Here is a 19,980-nt window from a genome sequence, read left to right as displayed (position 1 = left end):
ATGGTTATTGTCATGGTCATGGTGGATCTATAGTTATGGTCATGGTGGTTCAATGGTTATGGTCATGGCGGTTCTTTGGTCATGGTCATGGTGGTTCTATGGTTATGGTCATGGGGGTTCGATGGTTGTGGTCATGGTGGCTCTATGGTTATGGCTATGGTCATGGTGGTTCTAGGGTCATAGTCATGGTGGTTCAATGGATATGGTCACGGTGGTTCTATGGTTATGGTTATGTCATGGTCATGGTGGTTCTATGGTCATGGTCATAGGCATAGTGGTTCTATGGTTATGGTCATGATGGATATGGTTATGGTCATGGTCATGGTGGTTCTATGGTCATGGTCATAGGCATAGTGGTTCTATGGTTATGGTCATGATGGATATGGTTATGGTCATGGTCATGGTGGTTCTATGGTTATTGGCATGGTCATGGTGGTCCTAAGGTTATGGTCATGGTCATGGTGGTTCTATGGTTATGGTCATGGTGGTTATATGGTTATGGTCATGGTGGTTCTATGGCCATGGTCATGTTGGTTCTATGGTTATGGTCATGGTCATGGTGGTTCTATGGTTATGGTCATGGTGGTTCTATGGATATGGTTATGTCATGGTGATTATGGTTATGGTCATGGTCATGTTGCTTCTATGGTTCTGGTCATGGTCATGGTGGTTCCATGGTTATGGTTATAGTCATGGTCATGGTGGTTCTATGGTTATGGTCATGGTGGTTCTATGGTTATGATCATTGTCATGGTGGTTCTATGGTTTTGGTTATGGTCATGGTCATAGTGGTTCTATGGTTATGGTTATGTTATGGTTATGTCATGGTCATGGTGGTTCTATGGTTATGGTTATGTCATGGTCATGGTAGTTCTATGGTTATGGTCATGGTGGTTCTATGGTTATGGTCATTGTCATGGTGGTTCTATGGTTATGTTTATGTCATGGTCATGGTGGATCTATGATTATGGTTATGTCATTTTCATGGTGGTTATATGGTTATCGGTATGTCATGGTGGTTCTATGGTTATTGTCATGGTCATGGTGGATCTATAGTTATGGTCATGGTGGTTCAATGGTTATGGTCATGGTGGTTCTATGGTCATGGTCATGGTGGTTCTATGGTTATGGTCATGGGGGTTCGATGGTTATTGTCATGGTGGCTCTATGGTTATGGCCATGGTCATGGTGGTTCTATGGTCATGGTCATGGTGGTTCAATGGATATGGTCACGGTGGTTCTATGGTTATGTCATGGTCATGGTGGTTTTATGGTCATGGTCATGGGCATAGTGGTTCTATGGTTATGGTCATGATGGATATGGTTATGGTCATGGTCATGGTGGTCCTAAGGTTATGGTCATGGTCATGGTGGTTCTGTGGTTATGGTCATGATGGTTATATGGTTATGGTCATGGTCATGGTGGTTCTATGGCCATGGTCATGGTGGTTCTATGGTCATGGTCATGGTGGTTCTATGGTTATGGTCATGGTCATGGTGGTTCTATGGTTATGGTCATGGTGGTTCTATGGATATGGTCATGGTCATGGTGCTTCTATGGTTCTGGTCAAGGTCATGGTCATGGTGGTTCTATGGTTATGGTTATAGTCATGGTCATGGTGGTTCTATGGTTATGGTCATGGTGGTTCTATGGTTATGGTTATGGACATGGTCATGGTGGTTCTATGGTTATGGTCATGGTGGTTATATGGTTATGTTATGGCCATTATTATGGTGGTACTACTGTTATGGTCGTGGTGGATCTACGGTTATGGTCATGGTGGTTCTATGATTTTGGTTATGGTTATGTTATGGCCATTATTATGGTGGTTCTATGGTTGTGGTTGTGTTATGGTCATCGTTGATCTACGATGTATGGTCATGGTGGTTCTATGGTTAAGGTAATTTTGGTTCAATGTTTATGGTCTTGGTGGTTCTATGGTCATGTTCATGGTGGTTCTATGTAAATGGTCATTGTCTTGGTGGTTCTATGGTTAAGGTCATGGTCATGGTGGTTCAATGGTTATGGCCAAGGTGGTTCTATGGTCATGGTCATGGTGGTTCTATGGTCATGGTCATGGTGGTTCTATGGTTATGGTCATGGTATTTGTGGTTCAATGGTTGTTGTTATGGTCATGGTGGTTATATGGTTATGTTATGGCCATTATTATGGTGGTTCTATTGTTATGGTCGTGGTGGATCTACGGTTATGGTCATGGTGGTTTGATGGTTGTGGTTATGGTCGTGGTGGTTCTATGGTTATGGTCATGGTGGTTCTATGATTTTGGTTATGGTCATGGTGGTTATGCGGTTATGTTATGGCCATTATTATGGTGGTTCTATGGTTGTGGTTGTGTTATGGTCATCGTTGATCTACGATTTATGGTCATGGTGGTTCTATGGTCATGTTTGTGGTGGTTCTATGTTTTTACGGTCATTGTCTTGGTGGTTCGATGGTTGTGGTTATGGTCATGGTGGTTCTATGGTTATGGTTATGTCATGGTCATGGTGGTTCTATGGTTATGGTCATTGTCATGGTGGTTCTATGGTTATGGTATGGCCATGGTTATGGTGGTTCTATGGTTATGGTTATGGTCATGGTGGTTCTATGCTTATGTTATGGCCATGGTTATGGTGGTTCTATGGTTATGGTTATGTTATGGTCATGGTGGTTCAATGGTTATGGTCATGGTCAAAGTCATGGTCATGGTGGTTCTCTGGTTGCGGTTATGGTCATGGAGGTTATATGGTTATGGTCATGGTCATGGTGGTTATATGGTTAAGGTCAGGGTTATGGTCATGGTGGTTCAATGGTTGTGGTTATGGTCGTGGTGGTTATATGATTTTTGTTATGGTCATGGTGGTTATATGGTTATGTTATGGCCATAATTATGGTGGTTCTATGGCTGTGGTTGTGTTATGGTCATCGTTGATCTACGGTCTATGGTCATTTATGAACATTTTACATCTTGGCCATGTTCTGTTATAATCTCCACCCGGCACAGCCAGAAGAGGACTGGCCACCCCTCATAGCCTGGTTCCTCTCTAAGTTTCTTCCTAGGTTTTTTCTAGCCACCGTGCTTCTACACCTGCATTGCTTGCTGTTTGGGGTTTTAGGCTGGGTTTCTGTACAGCACTTTGAGATATCAGCTGTTGTAAGATGGGCTATATACAGGTAAAGACATTTGATTTGATATGGTTATGGCCATGTGTCACGGCTTTCTTCCTGGGAAGGAGAGGCGGACCAAAACGCAGCGTGGTTATAGTTCATGGTTCTTTAATAAGAAAACTCAAACATGAACAAACTACAAAACAATAAACGTGAAAACCGTAACAGTCCTAACTGGTGCATAAAACAGGAAACAATCACCCACAAAATACCCAAAGAATATGGCTGCCTAAATATGGCTCCCAATCAGAGACAACGATAAACACCTGCCTCTGACTGAGAACCAATCCAGTCAACCATAGACTTACCTAGACACCTAAAAGAACACAACCCCATAAATTTACAAAAACCCCTAGACAAGGAAAAACACATAAATCACCCATGTCACATCCTGGCCTAACTAAAATAATAAAGAAAACAAAGATAACTAAGGCCAAGGCGTGACACCATGGTCATGGTGGTTCTGGGGTTATGGCCATGGTCATGTTGTGGCTGTTCTATGGTTATGGTCATGGTGGTTCTATGGTTGTGGTTATGGACATTGTCATGTTGGTTCTATGGTTATGTTCATGGTCGGTGGTGATGATGTTGGAGAATCTGCCTCAATATTATTGCTCTCTGATACACCTCATGTAACTTCCAAGCCACAATCCATCCTCTAATTAGTTTGCACAGTTTGTCCACTAACTGTAAAAGATTCTACCGGGCTATCTAAGGAATTCGATGGAGTATAAATATGGCTTAGTGTTCGTTTTCAGCCTCTGTCTGCACCATCTGTTTTGCTGTCTGACCACGTTTCCACCTGTCTGCCTGCCTTCTAGCCAGCCTTCCTTCCTTTCTGTTTGTCTGTCTTCTTGAATCCTTTCCCACTCTTGTTGTCTCTATATCTCCATGCTGGCGTGTATGCTGCTTGATTGCAGGCATCCTTGTGAGTCTGCCCTCCTGCTTGGCCTCTCTGCGTCTCTACCTGCTTACATGCTAGTCTGCCTGCCGCCTCCTAGCCGGTGTTTGGTAGTCCAACACATGCACCATGGGCTAGCCTGTATGCTGCTTGCCTGCAGGTGATCATGTCCTTCTGTTTGCGTTTGATTCTCTGCCTGCCTGCTTGCTTGTCTGTCTGTGTCACTCTACCTGCTTGCATGCTAGTCTTCCTGCTGCCTGCCTGCTAGCTAGCCGGTGCTGTGTACAGGCCAACACAAGCATGTGGGGCTTAGCCAAGGCCGGCCACGGCCCTCATTATTAAAAGCGATGGCCAGGGCTCAGGGTCTGTCTGCACAAACACAGAGTGACGGAGAGGGGGAAAGGGAAACCGGCTCGCAGGGGATGAGGTTTCAATAAACGTCAGGCAGCGTCGGCTCTGTTTGGACTGCAAATTATTGCTGGCTGATGGTCTATTATTTTACAACCGAAGATCGCTGTCGAGAGAAAGGTAGAAGGGGGAATGAGAGAGGGACAAAAATGAAATAAAAAACTCCGAAAGGCCGCCAAAGGGGAAAAAGGGTTACAAAATACTATAATAATCTCAGAAAATATTACTGGAGTGGCTGCAGCTCTAGCTAAGAATAGGCCAGAGAGTGCCTGGGGCTGATTTAACAGTAGATCGGAGAGAAGGTGGGGAGTCATGTGAGAGTCTTATAAAATCAACACCTTGTAGCAAAAATAGGTTGCCTCAATTACTTCAAAGAAAATAAAAGACATTTGTCTCTTTCGTATTACTTCCACTCTTCTATTGCCTTGGGGGATTTGGACCATTTTAACTAATGGAGAACATGCAAGGATATGTTAACTCAAGGATGGGTTTATGTTACTATTGCTGAATCTTTGTGATAACTAGTCCTTTATGGAGTATCAGCATGTGAAGTGTACCAGTTTTTGGTCATTATCCGTTTTATGGAGACATACATTTGTGAAATGAACACAAAAGCTTGACTCCATTATACTTGACTCGATAATATAACTCCTCCAAAAGTGATTTTCTTAGCCAGACAGCGAGACCAGAAGTACCTGTGCCGTCTGGGTCTGTGTGTTTTTCTACCCATGTTCCACTGAGCGAGACTACACGAGGAAGGCTTCTGAGTGCCCGTGTGTGTGCTGTCTGCAGTTTCGTAACAGCGAACCGCGAATAGGTTTAAAAAGGCAACTAGCCGACAGGGAAAAGTCGTTTTCTTACCTCCATAAAATTAGTTTGGATTTTAGTGTTTTTCTAACACTCTTCTACTCCCTTAGTATTCTAGAACGCACCCAGTCTGGGCAGAAAAAAAGGTGTAACTTATAATGGGCGGGCCTCACTGGTGATTCCAGGCAAATTAAAATGCAACATTATATGGCCGGGCCAAGGTTAGGCTGCGTTTGTTGGGAAGCTGTTACAGGCATTTTTTTTCTAGCCTCTCAATTGAGGTAATAAATTGAGGCTGATGGCTAATTTTAGGCGAAACCCAATACCTCTCGGTAAATTACGGGCCTAGCGAGACCTTTTAATCAAACTGCGTCTGGCGCTGTCGCCGATATAGAAATAAGCTGTATGATTTTTTTTCTTCTCAGGAAATAAATCTCTTGAGAATCTGTGTTCAGAAGTACTGTAGCCAGCGTCAGTCATGTTTCCGCCTCCCTGGGACAACAAGAGGGAGGCAGGCCACTTTGGCTTGGCACTGTGCAATGGCTGGTTTTTAGTCAAGTCTGATTGCATGTGCAGCCTCAGTCTTGAGTCATTATAGTGTGCTTATTATGTGACTGCAGAGGTTTATAACAAAGGGAGCAGAGATATAAACATAGGTTACACTAGGGCAAGAGGGGGTTGACAATGCCACTCGTCAAAGATCAATAGTGGTCGTGTAAGAATAGAGTTGCTTGAATGGAATACACAATGTACAATGTATCGTGCTCAGTATATGAGCATATCTTCTCATTCTCAGACTGTTATCTTAAACCCAACAAAATGTAGAAGTCAGTAAAAAAAATCTGAATAGTCTCATGTAAAATATCCCAGTCAAAACACATTCATGAAGGTCTATGATATACTGAACATCCATTTCACATTTACCTTAGGGCCATCGGAGGCAGAAGAAACATTTTACAGGACTACAGCTTTTCAGAACCTTAGCTGCATGCCAAAAGCCACATCTCGTCCGCAGTCTCACAATCAACGGGTGATACCTAATAATTACACTGTGGAACCCAGTAAAGGTCTAATCTGCTCCTGTAGCCTTTGAGAATTTACACGACACGCTCAGAGTAGCTGTCAACTCTTTCCCCAAGGTTCATGCGTGAGACTTCTGTGTTTCAGCAACGGAGGAAAAACTGAATTTTGACTGCCACTGCAATAAACGTATTGTCTTACTTAATGAGATGGAAACGTGCGAATGATTACCAGCTATATAGAACCATGCTCAGCAGTCTGGTGTGGGTAGGATTAGTTTGAGATGTTGTGGTCGTAAAGTAGATATCCAGGCCTCCCCTTTAATAAAACTGAGATACACATGCATGTGTCAGGGAAAATGTGAGCCAGATTAGGGAATAGGTCTTTGTGTTTGGTTTCGATTTGTTCTACCCCATTGGAGCACTTTGAGTGCCTGGTCTAACCAAAGATCCCACATTTGGTCAAGTGTTATCTGATTGGGAAAAAGCTCTCAGGATCAAGAACAATTTTCTGTTGCCTTTGCAACAGCAGCCTTTGCTGCTGTATGTGTCACGGTTTTCTGTATGGGAAAGAGAGTCAGACCAAAATGCGGCGTGGCTATTGCAATCCATGTTTAATAGGACAAAGTAAACACGATCAAAAACAAATAAACGAAAACCGAAACAGCCTAATACTGGTGCAAAGGACAATCACCCACAAAACCCAACACCAAACAGGCTACCTAAATATGGTTCCCAATCAGAGACAATGACGAACACCTGCCTCTGATTGAGAACCATATCAGGCCAAACATAGAACTAGACAAACTAGACATGTAACATAGAATGCCCACCCAGCTCACACCCTGACCAACCAAAACATAGAAACATACAAAGCAAACTATGGTCAGGGTGTGACAGTATGAGGATATATGGAAGTGGATATGACAGTAATTATATTATGCATCGATTATGGCATTGCTACAAACCAATTACAGGCAATCTCCTTTGAAAAATCACAAGACAATTAAAGCAAAAGACCTACAATATGGTTTTGAGAAAATATTTTCTTGTACCTTAAAATAGCCATAATGAGGGCATGAAAAACAATATTGAAATGTTTGACCTTTTTAATCATTTGTAATTGTATCCAGAGAGTACAGATCAACAGCACCTGTCCCACATTTTGAGAGAAACACACAGCTTCTGTCAAAACCATTGGATAGAGGAGTGAGGGGGACGAGTTAGTGAACTATTGGTTGGGAATATGTGCTTTACGATTAGTTGGTCCTTCACCAACTTGTTTTTGCTTTTGCCTATTAAAACATCCTGGAGCTAATGAAGGCGTTGATATCTCAGGACAATCTCAGGACAATCTCAGGACAATCTCAGGACAATCTCAGGACTATCTCAGGACAATCTCAGGACTATCTCAGGACAATCTCAGGACTATCTCAGGACAATCTCAGGACTATCTCAGGACTATCTCAGGACTATCTCAGGACAATCTCAGGACTGTCTCAGGACAACGTTTGAGTCCTGCTTCTCCCTGCTTTTAAAGAAGCTGGTGAACTTCCACTATGGAAAACATGACGAAATGATGGTAGGAAGGCTTTCCAAGTTAGAATGACACCAATGACACACAAGCCATGTGATATGCTGGGAAAGAACCACGTTTTGAAGACCATCGCCCTTTAGGCTGCGGTGTGATTATGGCTAGTGCTCACGTAAAGAAGATTGAGACTCTTTAGCCTTTCATTTCATGTTGCCTTGATATCGTTTGAATAGATTTCTCTGGATTTCTCATGCATATATGTATTTTTTTACATTGAAATGAGGTCTCTAGATGTTTTTATTTGCTGAACTCTTGATTTATTCCTCAGTCTGTGATTGTTACAATTCTGTGGATTTTTAATTGACGGATATCCTATTTATGTTTTCGGGAAAAAACAGAGGTTGTAGAGGTTGCCAGGGACAATGATATTTTCATGGGAGGATGGTGGATGGTGGGTATTTGGGCATACGTGCTGTTGCAGTTGTACCTGTGTGTGTGTGTTTGGGTGCATGTTTGCATGAATGCGTGTGTGTGTGTGTATGTGTTCGCGCTTATTTGCATGTGTGTGGGTGAGTGTTTGCTTGTGTGTGTGTGTTTGTGTTTTGATACGGGTGTGGGGGGTATGGGTGTGATTTAGAGCACCTGTCCTGTCACGTCACTCATGCTGCTGTTTGTTGCCTGCTCGGAACCTTCCGGATGACATCATCAAACAACGCGGGAAGAGGCCAAGACGCCTGCGGTGGGATGGCTGGAGCGGATCCTGTTTGTGTGTGTGTCTCCTGATGACCCACTCTCCACAGTCCTAAAAATAAAGACACCACCGTCCTGCAGTTCTAGGCAAAGTATGAAAATATAAACCAACTCGAATCATACCAAGGGCTAATTATTGTTCCATAAGTCACAGTTAAAACGGATCTTTTGTGTATACTGAATGTTTGTGTATATATCCTGGCCTCTTGTCTGCCGGTGTTCTATACAAGGACACACTCTCTGTTCTCAACAGGAGCTACACCACTAGTTGTCTGCCTAGAGGATGTGGTTCCTGACTCACTATATAGCAGCTTAGGAGTCAATTGAATCTCAACTATCAAACTACCTCTACCCGCATGTACCCATTCCTCCTCTGTCTGTACAGTGAAAGGTTCATGTGTCTGTCAATTCCCCCGCTCTGTCAGGAAGCGTAAGGACATTGGTTATTTTGTGTTTACCACAGGGTAGATTACAGAGGATATGCACAGTTTCCACCTGCTAATCAACATGTAAGTGTTCTTCCACCTACTACCTCATATTTGTCAGGATTGGTATAATGACTCGTGTCTATCTTACACACCCACCACCTCATTTCCTGTTCCCGAAAAATTATCCTGCCTGAAACTTTGCTTGAGCTGGAAAAATGTCACTGTGAGATGCAAATGTAAGAAAATAGAACAAATATCTTCTGTCTTCCTGTCCTCTTTGCAACCACATCTTAATCTAAACAAAATATATTGAATTTCAGGTGACTTATTATGCAAAGGAGACGGATTGGACTGCCCAAACATAATATCCCAGCATGCTTTGCATGACCATAAAAATATCATAATTTCAAGAAGTATACACTTTTGGAGAAAACTGTACAAAGTCAGGTAGACCTAAAATGTTAAAGAAACATTATGGGTTGGAGACCAAATGGAAAAAGGTGTGTGTTTGCGTGTGTGTGTGTGTGTGCTCACTTGTGTGCATGTGTGCGCCACTGCACGTGTATCTGTGCCTGTGCACTTGCATGTGAGTGTGCATGTACCTATATTTTTATGTGTGAATCTGGCCACATGCCTGTTTTTTTATTTAGTTCCGTGACGGCGGAGCGCGGCTGACAAAGAAGAGGGACTGTTTCGATCCGGTAAGTCTGCGAAGAACTCGTGCTCCCTTAATGACAGTGAAAACAAACAGTGGTGAATGGGTGCTTGGTCCCTCCTGAAACCACAGGCCCCTTACGGGAAGAGCCTGTCCAGTCCAGGGCTAGGCCTACAGGAAGACCCCGGCGCCAAGGAGTTAAAATGCCCCCTGTGTGTGTGTGTGTGTGTGTGTGTGTGTGTGTGTGTGTGTGTGTGTGTGTGTGTGTGTGTGTGTGTGTGTGTGTGTGTGTGTGTATGACCTACAAGGCTGCAGGGGATCAGCTGGGAAACAGACAGTGCAGCCAGAAAGGTATCACGAGGGGAGACTTCCCAATCACGAACAGCAATAATATTATCCTGCCATTGACTGACACACTGTGATTTATGAGTCCAGTGGAAGGGTAAACTGGCTTCATGTCCTGAATATGAAGAACATATACCAAGGACCCAATTCACTGTAATAGTATACGTGTTTGTAATGTAAGATGATAAGCAAGGATAAAAGTTCAACTTTAATTTTGGTTTTCTTTTGTCGTTCTAGAAGTGGTAGAATATGAGCAACTGAAGCATGGGTACGAGTGGAGAAGGTGAGTTGATACGGTACAGTATGTGTGTGTGTGTTTGTCAGACATACAGACAGAGTGGTGCTGAACATATGTTTGTACGTGCGTGTGCTTTCACTGCTCTGCCACTATCTCTCTGTATTAGATCGTTTACAGTGTACAGATCTGATGCTTGGCTAAAAACGATGTGTCTTTCTCTTCCAAACAGCCTTGGCAGGCCTACTGAGATGCCAGCTTTCCAAGGTTCATGGATGTGTACTGTCTGATCTGTTTCACTCCCACTTCCAAACAGCTGTTGTTTTTGGACCTGGGCCAACAGAGAGGATTAAATATTGCTCAAAACAAACTTTTTCAAAACACCCTGCAGCATCGAATGTCTCTACTGTGACAAAGCAAACATTAGCAGGAATGAAGGTGCATTCCACCTTGTTTATGGGCAATTGATGTGACGTGTTATTTCGGTATCCAAGGATAATATTTTATATAAAAAAATATGTGTAAATATAAAATATCTTCTACCAGCACATTTCAACACGTTCTCCTCTGTTTGGCACTGCATTCATTTATCACAAAGCATTTTAGGAAACTGATGTAGAGCGTCAGAAAATTGCAAATATTTAACTTTGGCATACATTTACAAGGGTATGTGATTATATAATGAAATATTGTCCAAATATTGAGATGGAAAGGAATCTTTAAAAAAACAAACACTTTGTCTGCACATTTAAAAAACACTAATGTCATATGGTACAACCGACATTACAACCGACATTACAACCCACATAACATTGTTTTTATCCATGTGTCATTACATGGCATCAAAGCCGACACTGTGGTGGACCCCCCCATTCAAGATAATCAAATCTCCCACAAATCTTCGCAAATCTCACATCTCTGTACACAATCTGTACACAATCCTCTGTCATTTTCAATGTAATTTGCTACAACCACTAAAAACCTATTCAAATTGTGTATAATTTAAAAAATCATGTATTTGTTATTAAAGATTAAGGTGCGTATGAAACGTAGAGTTAAAAGCCACTTTATGTCAATTATGCCTGTTTTCAGTCACTCACCTACCTACAATGATGATGTCATCCTATTTGCATAACCTGGTAAGCAGACGAGGGGACAAGATAACTTGCCATGACAGGCCGACAGAGGCAGTTTAGGAGAATTTAGAGTACACATTATCCATTTCGATAGCTGGGCTTATTAGCTACACCATTATACAGGTTACTGTGAATAAAAGTACTACTCTTTAGCTAGCTAGATTATTATTATAAAGCATATTCGCTAGCTAGCTGAGCTCGCTTGCTCATTAGCCATAGCTGACAGGCTTAACTGCTTTCTCATTAGCTCATGTTTTCTAGCTGGCTTGCTAAATAGCTTTCTAGATAGCTATGTTTTTTGGTTGAAATGGGCTGGAACCCTCATGCATGAAGTAGGCTACCTCCCTAGCCAGTTCATGTATGATCAGACACTGTTTGTTAGGCTGGGCTGGTTTGTGGACACTCCAAGCTGTTAGATGACACGTGTTAGCCAATAGTGTCGGGTAATCTGCAATAAAATGTTTCAACAACAAGATGATGAATGCCTGAAGTGCCTGCATTAAAATAAGGTTTTGAAATAAACTACAGCTCAAGTCTCAATCATTTCAGATTTGTAGTCATATGAGGGGAACTAAACCCCATTTTGCAAGGTCAAATCTGTGTGCGGTAAAATCTGTAGAAATCTGTAATAATGTCTTCCTAGCACGCCATGTACCTGCCAAATAAATATTTATTTGCAAGTAAAACTAAATGCATGCTCTTCAGTCGATCACTGCCCGCACCTGCCCGCCGGTCCAGCATCACTACTCTGGACGGCTCTGACTTAGAATACGTGGGCAATTACAAATACCTAGGTGTCTGGTTAGACTGTAAACTCTCCTTCCACTCACATTAAGCATCTCCAATCCAACATTAAATCTAGAATCGGCTTCCTATATCGCAACAAAGCATCCTTCACTCATGCTGCCAAACATACCCTCGTAAAACTGACCAAACTACCGATCCTCGACTTCGGCGATGTCATCTGTAATATAGCCTCCAACACTCTACTCAACAAATCGGATGCAGTCTATCACAATGTTGGCCCTCGCTTCATACTCGTCGCCAAACCCACTGGCTACAGGTTATCTACAAGTCTCTGCTAGGTAAAGCCCCGCCGTATCTCAGCTCACTGGTGACCATAGCAGCACCCACTTGCAGCACGCCCTCCAGCAGGTATATCTCACTGGTCACCCCCAAAGCCAATTCCTCCTTTGGTCGCCTTTCCTTCCAGTTCTCTGCTGCCAATGACTGGAACGAACTGCAAAATTCACTGAAGCTGGAGACTCATATCTCCCTCACTAGCTTTAAGCACCAGCTGTCAGAGCAGATCACAGATCACTGCACCTGTACATAGCCCATCTGTAAACATCCCATCTATCTACCTCATCCCCATACTGTATTTATTTATTTATCTTGCTCCTTTGCACCCCAGTATCTCTACTTGCACATTCAACTTCTGCACATCTACCATTCCAGTGTTTAATTGCTATATTGTAATTACTTCACCATCATGGCCTATTTATTGCCTTAACTCCCTTATCTTACCTCATTTGCACTCACTGTATATAGACTTTTTCTTTTCTTTTTTCCACTGTATTATTGACTGTATGTTTTGTTTATTCCATGTGTCTCTGTGTTGTTGTATGTGTCGAATTGCTATGCTTTATCTTTGCCAGGTCGCAGTTGCAAATTAAAACTTGTTCTCAACTAGATACAACGTTAAATATTTTTTTTTTAGCATGTGGGTATACAGTGTATGTTTTAAGATCTGCTTAATGACTTAATGACAGCTTTCAGAGCCTGCGTTCTGGAATTAAAGGGGCAATCTAGCATTGGCACAAACCATGAAATCATTTTCATTTCATGGATGATCAATCATCGGGTCCACAGTTCTGTCTACGAATTTGTTTGTTTCTTTGTTGTTTGTTTGAACCCCAGATTCCCTCTTTTTTACAACATGGTGTAACTTCTATTAGCCATTCCCAAGTGTTTCCAGTTAAAGAAATATTGTTTATTTTTTCCTCAAACATACTACAGCGATCATACTACATCTTTGATTTTTTTTAAACAGAAACGTCTATATAGACAGCAGTAGCGGGTAAAATCACGAAGGGTAAAATCACGAAGGGTAAAATCACAGAGGGTAAAATCACGGAGGGTAAAATCACGGAGGGTAAAATCACGGAGTGGTTGCACTATGTGGTTGCACCATGTGACATTTTCACAGGACTTAACATGTAGATCTTGTTTAAAAATGTAATTAAACATATATTTTCCGTTTTCAACTGTCATTAGTTCATAGACAAGACTTATGAAAAGATAAAACACGTATTTAAATGTTCAGTAACACGTATTTGTCAATGACTTGACGGATGGAAATAATATGAACAATGATGTGTGTGCGCTCTGGAGGTTAGTTCCACTGCTGGTCACTCTCCTATGTTTTAAACCAGCTGGTTTGTTCAACCTGAAAGTGATGCAAGAGAGGTTAATGTTGCACTATGTTGTATGCAGAGATGTGTCATTTACATTTTTTTTTAAAAGAAGTCAACAAAGGCAACAACAAAAGAATCACAGCCAGAACAAAAATAATGCATATAATCAGTTCTGAAACGAGAAGGTTTCATTTCTATATTGATCAACTTGTGTAAACTAGACAGACTGCGAAACAGTGGGGAAGACACAGAAAGAGTCATCCATAGAGTTCACGTGCCTTTTCATGTGGTGAAACTTCACATAGTTCCATCACCGCGCCCTGGGCTGTCCTCCGAACCCACAAAAAAAAAGAAAAAAAAGAAGACTATCCTGGGTTCTAGACCTGTCATCAGGGTGTAAAATATCCCTTCTCTGTTGTGCTTCCTCCCTGTGGAACCTGTGTTCTCCCCGCTGTCTCTCTCTCTCTCTCTCTCTCTCTCTCTCTCTCTCTCTGATCCTGTTCCGCTGCCTGTCTCCCTTACACCCTAGTGTGAGACACCCTGATGATGGGACTTTACCGTGTCGGGGGCTGATGACGTCACTGTGAAAATAAACCTGGTCTAAAAATAGCCTTGCGACGTCAGGTGTTGATACACCCACAGTTTACAGGGACAGCTCGATGACGAGAGTGTGTCAGAGTTCTGGTAGCACAGTCACACCTCCCAGACTCCCTGTCTGTGTGTAAATAAAACACTGGATCCTCTGTGTGTGTGTGTGGGGGGGGGGGGGGGGGTGGTAAATGAGTTCGCTGAGATGGAAAGCAATACAATATCTTGTTAAATCAAGCTAAACACCCGGTTGGTTGATTTAGGTAAATGCCAATGTCATGAAAGATGATATCATAGAGCAACTATTATTTAGCTAATCAGTTGCTTGGAAAGCACGCATTGTTAAACCATTGGAAATATACCTATTTTTAAAAAAAAGTATAGTTCTTGCCAAGCAGAACTATCTTCTCATCTGCCTGCCTGTGTTGCGCTCAAGTAGCAGTCCTAGAGTCCTAGTCATTACAGGTAGAGACAGAGTTATGGTCTACGAGTCCAGGCCACATTACCACAGAGAAAAAACATGCTTTGTTACTCAGTAATATCTCACACCTTCGACACACATATTAAGAAGATAAACAAGACCCTGACAATCACGTCACTTCTTCACTCCTTCCAGAGATGATCTGAGTTGACACTGCTGAGGGAAACTACATTTGTGGAGGCATAATTCTGCCCATAACACTAGTTTTGGGTGTCTGGAGTTACAGCACGTGCAGCGACCACAGCAGCTCTCCTAGAGAGTTTTAATATGTGCTCTGCGTTGAGGTTGTAATGTTCTTTAGCAGGTTGTTCTAAGCTGTTTTTCTGTGTAACCACACTTGGTACTGCCAAGTGGGTAGGCTAATATGTACATGGTGTGGCCTAGATGTGTCTTCTCTGACTAGCATGTTGTTATATCTCAGGTTTATGGTAACCATGCACAATACCACAGAGAGATGGGTGCTCTCTCTCATGCGTGCCACCACTGACCGCAAATGTCAAGGAGTTATGCTAACGCAATGCATTTTGGGAAATTATCTACCCAATAAGAGGGAATGGAAAACCCAAAATGAGGTGGTAGGGATTTTTATGACTTGTCGCTCTCATGGTATTGACGTCTACCTACGATTCTGGAGTCCAAGAGCAAGTCACTGATTGGCACATCTAACCTCATACCGCCTGTATTGAGAAAGTGATGCGGCGTGGGAAAGCGATCCCATCTCCTTACCTGATTGATGCTTCCTTAAAGGTTGTGTACCTCCTCTACCTCGGTCTGCCAAACTGGCCTTAGACCAACTTAGAGGAGCCGGCTAGATCTCCGACCCTGTCTTATGAGCCTATTCCTTCTCCATGTGTTGACACATTTGTTGTGGAGTGTCAATAAGTCATCTCTTAATGTCTTCCAGCATATCATCCTGCGTGCCTCTGGGAAGGCTTTCCACAGTCCTGGCAAGTGCCATGCAATAATAAATGAGAACGGTGATTATATTGCGTATAAGCAGTAGCCACAGTAGCATGTTAGAGTAATGATAGCGTAATGGGCCTCCGCCTGAGTAACTGGGAACGGATTCATCCCATGCCCCATCCAGGAAGATGAGCGAGCGAAAGAGAGAGAGAGACAACAAAAGGGCAACCAGTGGAGAACAAACACCATTGTAAATACAACCTATATTTATCTGTTTATTTATTTTCCCTTTCGTACTTCAACTAAAATTGCACTTTTATTACGACACTGTACATAGCCAATAACATAACATTTGAAATGTATATATTAATTTCAAACCTTTGTGAGTGTAATGTTTACTGTTAATATCTGATGGTTTATTTCACTTGTTTATTTCCCTTTTGTTTATTGTCTATTTCACTTGCTTTGTCAATGTAAACATATGTTTCCCATGCCAATAAAGCCCTTTGAATTGAGAGATAGAGAATGGGGGGAGAGGGGGGGTGGCATTCCTCAGGGCTTTCAAGTGTATCAGCGAGGTATGTTTATCATTGAGGTGAGTTAGTGTGTCTTTGATGTGGCCTGTCTTCAGTGCCAGGGGTCATCTGCCTCCCCCTGACGTTTCTGTCACCAGGAGATAGACGACCTGTTTTCCTCTGAACTGACAGACTAGAGGCTCCTCATTGTACTCTCAGGATCCTTTTGGCTTTGTGCTCCTTGGCCCATCAGACCAGCTCCTAAAACTTCCATGACAGATGCTGGCAGGAGATGTTTGAAAAGTCATGTTTGGATGATGTGTTTCACCGAATTTCCACGTGTGTGATCCTAGACTAGTATCTGTGTGTTTTATGTCGAAATATATGTTTTGATCAAAGTTTATCACTGGGATTTAGTATGTGTTTTGACATTGTTATAACAAGAAATGGAAGCAGATCGAAATATTTCTTCTCGTGCACATCTAGATAAATAGACGCTGTAAAGCAGGGGGAAGTGAATACATTCATGTACAATGATGATATTTATTACGTTCAGATAGAATGATGCCTTAGCAACGTTGTGTTAGTTCAGGTCAGTACTTCACCATGCGGCGTTACAGAAAGCTCTTGTGCTTCTGTCCTTGAACACATGTTGCCCGTCCGAACTGAGGAAAAACACCATAATCAGACAACCACTGATGAGTCACTAATGAAATGGACCGTGGGTGGAAACCTGATATTGCCTACCAGAATGTTTTCACTAAAGCAATGTCATTACTACAATGTGAGTCCAACCAGGATTTCATGTGGTGAATTGTATGCAAAGGTTCTAGCTGGTAAATTTAAAAAAATAATAATAATCAGGGGTGGCCACCAGCCAGTTCAAAAGAAGAAGGAATTGACGCCAAGTTGCTTGTTTTATCTGGACAGTGATATACTTGCATCATAGTAGCTCTCCAAAAATAATGTCAGACCCCGATGACTCAAAGAGAAAATAGTGAACTTGATGAAAATAAAGGTCCCGCCTGTCTTTTCAGCTGAACTCCCAAATCCGCATTTAGTGGAGCAAAGCAGCTTTTGCAGATTGATGCTTTTCATACTTGTGTTGTTGGACTTGGTGAATGGATGTTTCAGGCAACGTGTTCATAACAAGAATTGAACAGTCTATGCAGTCTAGTCTGCTTATCGCATTAGCCTACGTTAGCTCAACCGTCCCGCCGGGGACCCACAGGGGACCCACGGGGGACCCAATAGACTTCAGTCAGCTATTGATCAAGAGAATGGTTGATGGATAGGAGGAGAGCTCAAACTACAGACGTGGCTATCACAACTTTTCACAATTTACACATTTTGGTAACACTTCACTGCATGTGCCCTTATGCATGCTTTCATGACGCTTTTATAACAGCTATATAACACATTATAATATTTGTCATAAGCTGTAATAAGTTGTCGTAAGTAGTTATGATTAACCCCATATGATGTTGTAAATATGTGATGTTAATTGGTGGTATAGATGACCGTTCATCCTGTTGTCATGTGCTCTAATTTCAACTGTTAATAGCAACTGCTGTTACACAGTCTGGATGACAATTTATGTAATATGTTAATACATTCTACATAAGAGTCTACATACAAGATGTTATAATGGGGTTATTTCATTTTCCAACCTTATGTCACCTCTGTGTGTAAGGTTAGGGTTAGGTTAAGGGTAGGGGTTAAGGTAAGGGGTTAGGGTAGGGACGTCCCAAGGTTCCCGGATAGCACAAACCTGTTAATTTTGCTTATCATGTGAAATGTTAGTAAGTCACACCCTTCTTCTGATTTCAGCGATATGATTCGATGACACAAGATCTGTCAAACACTTTTCATTGGATCTGCATCCTGTCAATTTCTGTCAGCCAATTAAAAAGCTGAAAACGTATGGTCAGTTTGGAGATCCAATGAAAAATTTTTGAGAGCACTCTTGCCAGCGAATCATAATGCTGAAACTGGAAGAAGAAAGGTGGGACTAACAGAAGATGGGAGAAGAGAAGACCTTAACGTGTGAAATAGTTAGTTGCCAGATCACAAAAATGTCTGTAATTTCCTGTCAAATAAGAAAACAATGTCACAGTGTGACAATCTTGCATTAATCATCAGCATCTCACATTACCCAAATTCCCCCTGGATGAAAATAGATGACAGTGTACTTGCATGTGGGGTGTGTGTTCTGATGTTGACATTTCTGGCCACATTCCAAGATCTAACCTGTTTTTGGTATTCATAGCATGACGAGTATCAGCAACAAATCACCAAAACAGGATATTTAACTGGCAGGTGATTGCGCCTTGTCAGGTCTGGACAATTGAGGAGTCGAAAAACATTGCCTGGAACATGACAGTGATTTCAATTTACTCAAGCGGCCTGTGTAGTCCACAGACCTCAACCTAATAGAGCATCGTTGAGATGAGATGGAATGGGCTGTTAGCAGCATGAATGTACCGCTGTCCAAAATGCAGCAACTGCGTGATGCCATCACATCAGCACGGACCAAAATCCCAATCAAACGTTTCTGACACCTTGTAAAATGCCCCAAACAATTCAGTCTGTTCTGGGGGCAAAGGGGGGTCTGACCCAATACAGGATACGGGTACTTAAAAAATTGGCAGGTGTGTGTATGTGTATATATATATATATATATATATATATATATATATATACAGTGCCTTGCGAAAGTATTCGGCCCCCTTGAACTTTGCGACCTTTTGCCACATTTCAGGCTTCAAACATAAAGATATAAAACTGTATTTTTTTGTGAAGAATCAACAACAAGTGGGACACAATCATGAAGTGGAACGACATTTATTGGATATTTCAAACTTTTTTAACAAATCAAAAACTGAAAAATTGGGCGTGCAAAATTATTCAGCCCCCTTAAGTTAATACTTTGTAGCGCCACCTTTTGCTGCGATTACAGCTGTAAGTCGCTTGGGGTATGTCTCTATCAGTTTTGCACATCGAGAGACTGACATTTTTTCCCATTCCTCCTTGCAAAACCGCTCGAGCTCAGTGAGGTTGGATGGAGAGCATTTGCTAACAGCAGTTTTCAGTTCTTTCCACAGATTCTCGATTGGATTCAGGTCTGGACTTTGACTTGGTCATTCTAACACCTGGATATGTTTATTTTTGAACCATTCCATTGTAGATTTTGCTTTATGTTTTGGATCATTGTCTTGTTGGAAGACAAATCTCCGTCCCAGTCTCAGGTCTTTTGCAGACTCCATCAGGTTTTCTTCCAGAATGGTCCTGTATTTGGCTCCATCCATCTTCCCATCAATTTTAACCATCTTCCCTGTCCCTGCTGAAGAAAAGCAGGCCCAAACCATGATGCTGCCACCACCATGTTTGACAGTGGGGATGGTGTGTTCAGCTGTGTTGCTTTTACGCCAAACATAACGTTTTGTATTGTTGCCAAAAAGTTCAATTTTGGTTTCATCTGACCAGAGCACCTTCTTTCACATGTTTGGTGTGTCTCCCAGGTGGCTTGTGGCAAACTTTAAACAACACTTTTTATGGATATCTTTAAGAAATGGCTTTCTTCTTGCCACTCTTCCATAAAGGCCAGATTTGTGCATACGACTGATTGTTGTCCTATGGACAGAGTCTCCCACCTCAGCTGTAGATCTCTGCAGGTCATCCAGAGTGAT

Source organism: Oncorhynchus mykiss, chromosome 20 (assembly GCF_057628025.1).
Source record: "Oncorhynchus mykiss isolate SJ-2025 chromosome 20, ASM5762802v1, whole genome shotgun sequence".
NCBI lineage: Eukaryota > Metazoa > Chordata > Actinopteri > Salmoniformes > Salmonidae > Oncorhynchus > Oncorhynchus mykiss.
Note: the sequence above shows the minus strand (reverse complement) of the source record.